Source organism: Chrysochloris asiatica, unplaced genomic scaffold (assembly GCF_000296735.1).
Source record: "Chrysochloris asiatica unplaced genomic scaffold, ChrAsi1.0 scaffold00425, whole genome shotgun sequence".
NCBI classification, from domain to species: domain Eukaryota; kingdom Metazoa; phylum Chordata; class Mammalia; order Afrosoricida; family Chrysochloridae; genus Chrysochloris; species Chrysochloris asiatica.
Genome location: NW_006408943.1, coordinates 354687 through 364988, shown reverse-complemented (window position 1 = coordinate 364988; position 10302 = coordinate 354687).

The following is a 10302-nucleotide window of genomic DNA, read 5'->3' as shown; positions in this document are numbered from 1 at the left end:
GGTCCCCCCACTGGCCGACCCTGTGGTCTTGACCACCCCCCATCCACCAAGCACTTGTCAGCTCCTCTTCTGCCACTCTAGCTCTGTCTTCTTTCTTCTTGCACCTGGATTGTTCCAGGACTTCCCACAGGACACCCCTGCTCTTGCCTTTGCCCTCTCCGCTGTCCCCTCCCACCAGTCTGTTCCTAATCTGTTGGCCTGAGAGATGGTGACAAGAACAGACCAGTCTCCCCTCTGCTCCAAGTCCCCAAGGTACCCCGTGTATGGTGGAGGTTCTCACCACAGCCCTTCAAGCATTCCAAGGTTTGATCCTGCCCAAGCCACCATCCCCACGGGTGACCACACGACCTTGTCTAGGGCAGTCCTCCTAGCTTCATGGGTCACACTCCAGTGATGTCACTGAGACCACAAGCTTGTGGTCACAACCCCTCACTCATGCCCCTCCCACTACAGGCCTCCACTGGCCAGCATCCTTCCCTAGGCATCCCTCCCTTCTGATCCTGACCACCCCATGGAAGTTGTGACCATTCCCTGGGGCTACTGCAACAAAGAACCACAAGCCAGGTGGTGTAAATCATCAGAAGCATATCCTCTCCCAGTCCTGAAGGCTGAAAGTTCAAAGTCAAGGTGTCAGTAGGGGCATGCTCCCTCCAAAATCTCTAAGGGAAGAAATGTCCCTGCTTCTTCCAGATGCTGATGTCCCCAGGTGTTCTGAGGCTTGTGGCTGCATCGCTCCAATCTCTGCCTCCATCTGCACCTAGCCATCTCTTTTCTGTATTTCTCTTTGCCTTTTAAGAACACCTGTTGTTGGATTTAGAGTCTACCTGGATACTTCAGAGGAGCATCATTGGCATAGTGGTTAAGTGCTCAGCTAGAGCACATGGGCCTCCTATTTTGGGTATGAATCGGGATGTAATGAGCATTTGGGTTGCATGTGAAGCTATGGCCTGGATCAGCCCTCCCTGCTGAGGGAGCGTTGTTGTTGTTGTTGTTTTGTTGTTGTGACGTGCCATCGAGTTGGTTCCGACCCATAGTGACCCTGTATAGGATTTCCAAGAAGCAGCTGGTGAGCTTGAACCACCAACCTTGCAGTTAAAACAGCTTTGCAGTCTGGCACATTAACCCACAGCGCCACACCAGGACTCCACTGAGGGAACATAGGAAGAAAACTCAATCCTAGGTCTTCCAGCGTAGGAGGGTGGGTAGACCAGAAGACAGGGCCACCAGGAGAGGAAGTGTGCTTCCAGGGGATCCTAGTCACTCAGGGGTCTTCTTGTGGCACCTACCTTTCCCGTCAGCCTGAGTCAAAGCTGCTCTTTGTAGAAATCAGAAGTGATTGGGTTTAGGACCCACCCACTGGATGCTGATCTGGGTTCATTAGCATAACAAAGAACGTTCTATTTCCAAATGGGATTACATTCATGTTAGGGTTCCAACACATTTGGGGGACACACAATTCAGTCCATGACAGCTGCTGACAGAAAGTTGTAGTTTAGAGTATGAACTCCCAAAATTATGGTGTGACCATCGGTGGGGCCGCATCACCATTCCAAGCCTCAGTTTCCCCGGCTGGCATTTGTGACTAACCGCAGTCCCAACTTGATGGGGCGTTGGGAGAAGGACTGAATGAACCAGTGTATGTGACAACCCTGGCCCTATGCCTTCTTTGGACCACACTGTCACCACACAGTGACACAGAACCCTGCCGTGGACATCCCATGTCTGTCCATGACCTTCCCAGTGTCCCTGGACCCTCAGCCATTCTGAGTCCAGCATCAGCACAGGGCCGTCACCTTGAAGCCCAGCTTGAGCCCAGGACGGGTCCAGCTACCATGTCCAGAAGAAAGAGGCACGGACGGGCCTCTGTGTTGTACGTCCGTCCCATGAGGCCCATCCTCCACGATGTTCTCCAGGTACCAGCCTCATCGTGCTTACCACGAGGTGACACAGCAGGGTTTAAAAATACTGCGTTTATTTCATTTCAGTGCAGGGGAGAGAAAGAACAGACAGTCTGTATGAGCAACTCAAATCAAAAATAAATGAGGCACAAAGAGTCACCAAAAATAGCAAGGCTTTGCAGGGAGCAGCCTGCACACGGCCAGCTGTCCTCAGTTTTCCACCTATCCCAGCAACAGGCAGTACTTGAGAGTGATTGGGAGACCCCTCTGTCCTGTTTACTCCAGAAAAGATTAAGACCTGCAACGTACTAGAGAAGTGATGTTGTGAATGTCATTTAGTTACTATTGATTTTATTCCGATTTCATGGCAACCCCATGTGTGTAGAGTAGAACTGTGCTCCGCAGGGTTGTTGAGACTGAGACTTTTCGGAAGCAGATTGCAAGGACTTTCTTCCAAGGCAGCTCTGGGTGTGTTTGAACTGCCAGCCTTTTGTCTACTACTGGAACATTTAGCCTTTTGCAAGATAATGAGGCCTCCCAGAGCTGCCTGAAAGCTGCACTGCAGACAGGTGGCTCTGCTCCATGGGGGCTGAACTGGTGGCAGCCTGGGGTCACTTCCTGGCCTGGAAAGCACCTCTTTGACATTGAGGGGTTCCCCTCATGACTCAGGGGTATGGCTTGGACACTTCTGGCACCCCACTACCTATAGAGTAGGGAGGCGGGGTGAGCACTTAAACACCACTCAGCTTTCATTTCATTACAGTGGCCGTCACGTTTTTTCTCTTTGTATTAAAATGTTATTTTTATTATGTGTCTAAATGTAACAAAACATTTGATATTTTAATAATGTTCACACATCTATGAGTGACAGTATTTATGTTCATCATGTTGCTTATAGAATCTGTTCCAAAATTATACCTTCACCCGTAACAGAGGCTCGGTGGTTCCCAAGTGAGCTTCCCTTTCCCCCTCCCACCCACCTGTATCTGGTAACTACTAATAAATCTTATACTCTAGACACTCACCTGTACTTTTTTCTTAATATCACATGTCAGGGGTCTGCAAACTGTGGCCTACCACTTACCTCTTTTTTTAATAACTTTATATTGTAAATTGAGTGAAGGTTTACAGAACAGATCATCAGTTTTACATTCAACAAATCATATACTTTGCTTCATTATGTGGTTGCAATCCCCTCCATGTACCAACAGCCAACAGCATTTGCCTCTATTCACTCCAATCACTGTTTTCTTACCTGTGTCTCCCACCACGCGCACCTTTACTCTGCCAACCTCCCTCTGGTTGTACACTGCCTGCCTCATCACCCATGTCAACATGTGTCTACCCTCTAGCACAGGTATCATTTCTGCCTTACCACAAAACCATCATAGATTCTTTCTTTTATCAAGAAAACTCCCCTCACTTTTTTTTTTTTTTTGATGTACAAAAACAAAACAAACAGACTGAAAAAAAGCCATGCAGGGCTATACAGTCATTTAAACAATCACAGGGCATATTCTGGAAGCTAGTCTCCTGGACGCCAGCACACAGCCTTACTCTTTCCACTAGTCTAGGGTCCTCAGCTGTTCTATCTCTCCATGTCATCACCTCTGCCTCCATCTCTGGTGTCGCTGCTTCTTTAGATATTGTTTGTTGTTGTTAAGTGCCGTCGAGTTGGATCTAACCCACTGCGACCCTATACAGGGTTTCTGAAGAGCAACTGGTGAGCTTGAACTGCCGACCTTGCAGTTCAAACGGCTTTGCAGTCTGGCGCATTAACTCACATACATTCTGTTCATGCTCTTCTCTCTTGATTGTCCTAGGGTCCTCTGTTCCTGGAATGCAAGATTGACTAACTACTCACACCACTTACTTTTGTAAATAAAGTTTTATTGGTACACAGCCATACCCTTTCATTTACATATCATCTCTGACTGCTTTTATACCACAAAGTTGAGTCATTATGTCAGAGACTGTCTAGCCTGCAAAGGTTAGCGTATTTACTCTCTGGCCCTTTCCAGTGAGGTCCCAGGGTGGCACAAACGGTTTATACTCAATTATTACCCTAAAGAGTCGTGGTTCAAACCCACGCAGTGGCACTGCCTAAGAAGGCTGACCACCTGCTTCCATTAAGATGACCGCCTAGAAAACCATAAGGAATGGTTCTGTAACACATGGGGGTCACCGTGAGTCAGGATCAGGTTTGGTCTGGTTTTCCGCCCTTTCTAGACCAAATGTCATGGATGGTTTTCCTCATGTATGTAAACCTCCTGAGGAACATCTGTTCAGAGAGACAGTGAAAATGTTGTTGTTCAGAGTTGTTTTTAGTATGCTTTTATTGATTTGGGACTTTAGAAACATTGTTTAAATGATTAGGTTTCTCTTTTGGGTCAGTAACAATTGAATCACATGGTTGACCTCAAACCCAGTTGTGACAGGAGAACAAAGCCATGCCTTCCAAACATAGGTACCCACCTGGGGGTGACTCCAAATGCCCACCAACAGGGCCTTACCCCAAATCCCAGGAGACAGTGGCGGGGCGGTGGGGGGGTCCCCCCACCTACTGGGCTTCCCTCCCCTGATTGGGTTCCCACACATCTCCAGGAGGGGGCAGTGGGGAGTCCACTGGGACCTCACTCTTTGGAGTCTTTTTTCCCTGAGAGGTGGTGATGCCGTCTCATCTCTTCCCATTCTTCTGTGGATCACAGGAGACCTATTTCAAACCCAGGGCCGTGGCAACACTCCCTGGAGGAAAAGGGGCCTCTCAGTAAAATAGGGAAGCCAAGGAGATTAGCCCTTTTTATATGACTTGTGCTTCTATTTAGAATAAATTAGCATATCACATGGTGGGGGAACCCAATGAGATTTTTTTACTATGTTCTTAAATTGTGATAAAGTATGTGTTGTTGTTAGTTTTTTTAACTGTGGTAAAGTATGTGTTGTTGGTGGTGACTATCGTGTAGATTCTGACTCCTAGCACCCCCATGTGTACAGAGTACGAGGAGCTCTGGTAACGTAGTGGTTATGAATCCGGCAGCTACCCTCAGGGTCAGCAGTTCGAAACAACCAGCTGTTCCACGGGAGAAAGATGAGGCTTTCTGCTCCTGTAAATATTTACAGCCTCGGAAACCCTATACAGGGTCGCTATGAGTTGGAACCGACTCCACGGCTCATAACAACAACAAGGTTCTCAAGGCTGACGCTTTGAAAGCAGGTTGCCAGTCCTGTCTTCTGAGGAACCTCTGGGTAGGTTCAAGCCTGCAACCTTTCAACTAGTTATTGTTGTTAAGTGCCACTGAGTCGGTTTCGACTCATAGCAACCCTCTATAGGGTTTCTGATGAGCTGCTGGTGGATTTGAACCACTGACCTTGCAGTTAGCGTTCCAGTGCTGACCCTACAGAGCCACTCCAGCAGCGCCGCTCTATAGGGTTTCTGAGGCTTAGCGGGAACAGACAACCTCATCTTTTCCTGCAGAGCAACTTATGGGTTTGAACTGCTGGCATTGCATTTAGCAGCCCTGCACTTAACCCTCCATGCCACCAGGGCACCTTCTTTGATAAGATATATAAAATAAAACTTTCCATTTTAAACTGTACAATCTAGTGGCACATATTACATTCACAATATTGTATAGACATCACTACTGTCTACTTCCAAAAATTGTTAACAGAAAATATGTGCCCAGTAAACAGTAACTCCCAATCCCCTGGGTCACCTCTAATCTGCTTCCTGCCTCTTTGGATTTTCCTACCCTAGATTTAGTTGGTTTAAAACACAAGGTCGGCCATTCAAATTCACCAGCTGCTCGGAAACCCTGTTGTGGTGGTGGTGTTATGAGTTCTGACTCATAACACTCCTGTATAGGGTTTCCAAGGCTGTAAATCTTTACGGGAACAGAAAGCCTCATCTTTCTCCTGTAGAATGGCAGGTAGTTTCAAACTGCTGTCCTCGAGGTTAGCAGACCAGCTCATAACCACTATGACGTTACCAGAGCTCCTTATGGGAAACCCTTTCAGAGTCACTGAGTTAGAACTGACTTGATGACACTTAACAACAAGAACAGATACGTCATATAACTGGGGTCATGCAATATTTGTTCTTTGTATCCGGCTTATTTCACTTAGCATGATTCATCCATGTTATAGAATGTATCAGAACTTCATTCCTTCATCGTATGGATATAGCACAAGAAAGATGAGGCTTTCTGCTCCTGCAAAGATTTACAGCTTCGGAAACCCTATATAATATGTGGGAACTTAACAACAATATATATGAGTGTGCTCCATTTTGTTTATTTATTCATCTGTTGATGAGCCCTTTTGGGTTATTTCCATTTGTGCCCAAGTGTTGGAGTTCCTGCTTCAGTTCTTTATGGTTTATACGTAAACGTCGAATTGCTAGGTCATTTGGTAAATAAATTGTGAGGCTGGCGCAAGACCAGACTGTGTTGTGTTCTGTTGTACTCAGGGTTGCTGTAAGGAACTAACTCAATAGCACCTAACAACAACAACAATATTGTAATTCAACTTTTTGAGGATCCACCAAACTGTTCTCTGTAGCAGCTGTTGCATTTTACATTTCCACCAGCACTGGAGGAGGACTCTGTTTCTCTCCACCCTTAGCAGTACCTGCTATTTTCTGTATTGTTTTATTTTTAATAATAGAGGCTTTCTGCTTCCGTAAAGATTTACAGCCTCAGAAACCCTATACAAGGTCGCTATGGGTCAGAACCGACTCGACGGCGCTTGACAACAACATCCTAATGAAGATTGGAGTCTGGTGTGGTGCCGCAGGATAATGCACTAGACCTCAAGGTCGGTTTGAACTGCAAGGTCGGTGGTTCAGATACACCAGCAGCTCCTCGGAAACCCTATACAGGATCACTATAAGTCGAAACTGACTTGATAGCACTTAACAACAACAAAAATCCTAATGAAGCGTGAGGTGGTGGTGTCTGATGTTGAGTGACTTTTTTTAGGTATTTGTTGGTCGTTGGTCTATCTCCTTTGGAGAAATGTCTATCCAAGTCTTCTGCCCATTTTTTAATTGGGTTGTTCATCTTTTTGTTGTTAACTTGTAGGTGTTCTCCACATCTTCTGGAAATACATATCCTTATCAGATTGGCAAATGTTTTCTCCCATTCTGTGGGGTTGTCTTGTCATTTTCTTCTAGTGTCCTTTGATACACAAAAGCTTAAGATTTCTATATTTAGTCTCACTTAAGCGTTTTTTTCTTTTGTTGTCATATCCAAGAAACCATTGTCAAACCGAAGGTCATGTGGTGTGGTGAACTTTTAAACTGTGAAGGTTTTTATTCTTATAAAGCCTTCGGAATAATGCTTACACATGAGACAGGGTACCAGCAGTAGAAGGATACCAAGACGGTGATGCTGCTGAGCGTGCACCAACAACAGACACTGTTGGATTTGAACAGCTTCCCCGTCCAGGTGCAAACATTCCCCAGGATTCACTGCAGCTAGCATCAGTAAGCATACCTCCAACGCTTTATCCTGCATAGTGAGATTTGGAATGAGATGGGCCAAATGTTGCAAGCCACACCTCCTCCATAATGGGCCTACCTTCCTGGTTGGTGTTGTTAAGTGCCATCAAGTCTATTCTGTCCCATAGCAACCCTGTATAGGGTTTCCAAGGAACAGCTAGGGAGCTTGAACCACTGACCTTGCAGTTCAAACAACTTTGCAGTCTGACACATTAACCCACAGCACCACATAAGGACTCCTTCTGGGTACCCGCTATTAATATGAACTAGTGAGTCCGATCCCCAGAAGGGAGGTTATGATCCCATGAAACTAAGCAGAATCCCAGGGTTGACTAGAAAGTCAAGAAACCACCTAGATACGCCTGAACCAAATAGTAATAGTTAAGAGCTTTCAGACAATGCGGTACTGAGAACCTCTTCTGCGTGATCTCATTTAACTAAATCATCACACCAAGAGAGGGAAAGGTCTAGACTTGGACCCTGGAAACAAGTTCAAGTATGTTGGGTGGGAGTGGGGCCAGGGGCCAACAAGAGGTATGTGTCATTTGTCTCCAGAGTTCAGAATCCAGTAGGTAGACTTGACATGAAAGCAGATTTCAGCTCAACATATCATTCCAATTGGCCCTCATGGAATAATCTGCTTAGAGTTCCTCCCAGTTATGAATTATGTCCCCCAAAAGAACAAAAACCTGCTGTCACTGGGTTGATTCCTACTCTGGCAACCCCATGTGTGTCAGAGTAGAACTGTGTTTCATAGGGTTTTCAATGACCTTGAACCTCCGACCTTTCAGTTTGCAGCTGAGCATGTTAAACATTTCTAACACCCACCGACTCCATCCGCCAAAAAGACTAACCCCTGTACAAGAGGTCTTCAAAAAGTTCACAGAAAAATTCCACTGGATTGTTTTTCCCCCCTTTGGGCATGGGTGATGTATACCAAAACACTCAGAAATATATAATCACTTAAACAACCAAAAGGCACATTCTGCAAGCCCATCTCCTGGCCACTAGCACACAGCCTTTCTCTTTCCATAAGGAGCTCTGGTAGCGTAGTGGCTACGAATCGGGCTGCGAACCTTAAGGTCAACGGTTCGAAACTACCAGCCGCTCCGCGGGAGAAAGATTTACACCCTTGGAAACCCTGTACAGGGTCGCTATGGGTCGGAACCAACTCGACGGCACTTAACAACAACAACAACAGAGTCCTCAGCTGCTCCCTCTCTCCATGTCATCATCTCTGCCTCCATCTCTGGTGTCACTGCTTCTCTGGATAGGGTCCCGCATTCTACTTGTACTCTTCTCACTTGATGGTCTTAGGGTCCTCTATTTCCAGACTATAAAATGAACTACTCCCTCTTTTTGTTACAAAACTTCTACCTTTATAATTGTGACAGTCGCAATTAGTCATGATAACAATTGCTCACTATTGAATCAAAAGAATCTTATCCCCATCTCTTTTTATCAGACCCATCTAGACAAGATGAAAACTATTCAGTGGGGACTCTATCTTCCCCCGCACACTCTGAAACTAAACTCCCTCTTGAAAACTTGTAAGCAAGTCACTTCGTGCCTTTATCACCCTCTCATTTTAGGTAGTCAATGTCTAAGTTGCATGTCTGCATACAGAGGGGGTAGGATGAAGACTTCTTCCCTCTCAGTTGGTAGTCCATTGTGTTTTATTTCCACTTGTCCATGAACATTTTGAAGCCCCCTTGTTCTTGTGAAGGAAGTATAAGACCTTTCAAGTTATCAGTTAAGTCTTACCAGAGCAGGGTGGTTTCAGTAACAGAGTCATGCCTGTGAGGGAGGCAGATGCCCCTATAATCAGCAAAGGAGCACCAAGGATTTGACAGCCCCAAAACTGAGAGAGAGACAGGATTAGCAGTTCCTCTCTCCAAACCCCAGAAGGAACCAACTTGGCCAAGACCCTAATTTCAAACTTCTAGTCTCCAGAGAATGAATGAATTCTGTTCTTTAAAGTTACCCACCTTGTGTTTTGTTTTGGCAATCTTTACCCTGTAGCCCAGAGCCCTATGATGTGTACACCTGGTCCCACACACCCCCATGCTCTCACTTGTTAATACTGGTGAACATGCCCCCTCAGGCTTCCGGTCCAAAGGAAATATAGTTACATCTGAACAGATATCTTAAATACTTGCCCTTACATTGTAGAAGTGTCTAGAAGCCAGGAGGAGAACCACTACAAGGCCCACATTTTAGCCGAAGGAGATTTTTGATGGTCCTGAGACCAGCCGGGCAGACAATTCTGTTCTGTGGTTGAGTTGGGGGACAGGACAAGACTACCTGCAGGTTACCCTTCCCCCTGCAATGGCCTTCTGCGTACTGGATCTGGCCAGAGACTCCCGCAATATCACTCCTGCTGAAAATGGGAGCAGAACTTGGTAGGTAGCCTGCTCTGTGGAGAAGAAGAACGTTCTGTGCCTTTTCATTGCTGGACCTCCTCCCCCCTCCCCCCATCACACTCACACACGCAAAGTTCTGCTTATAGCTCCCCGTCCAGAACAGTACCGTTCCCCACTCCAGGCTAGACGATAATTCAGGAAAGGGACAGGTCAATTTGCTATAATGGCCATAATATGCATAGCACAGATGGATGGCTTTTAAAACCAGTTTGTTTTCTCACAGTTCTAGAGGCTAAGCTTCCAAACCAGAGTTTTGGCCATGTTGATCCCTTTCTTGTCAGTAGCTCAAGGCGATCCTTGGTCTTTACTTGTAGACAATCTTCACATAGCATCTATCTTCCCCTGTGTGTGTGTGTGTGTGTGTGTGTGTGCGCGCGCGCGCGCGTGTGTCTAAACTACTCTTTTACAACTCAGAAGTGATTAGATGTAGAACCCACCCTACTCAGATAACTTAAATAACAAAGAAACTCCTATTTCCAAT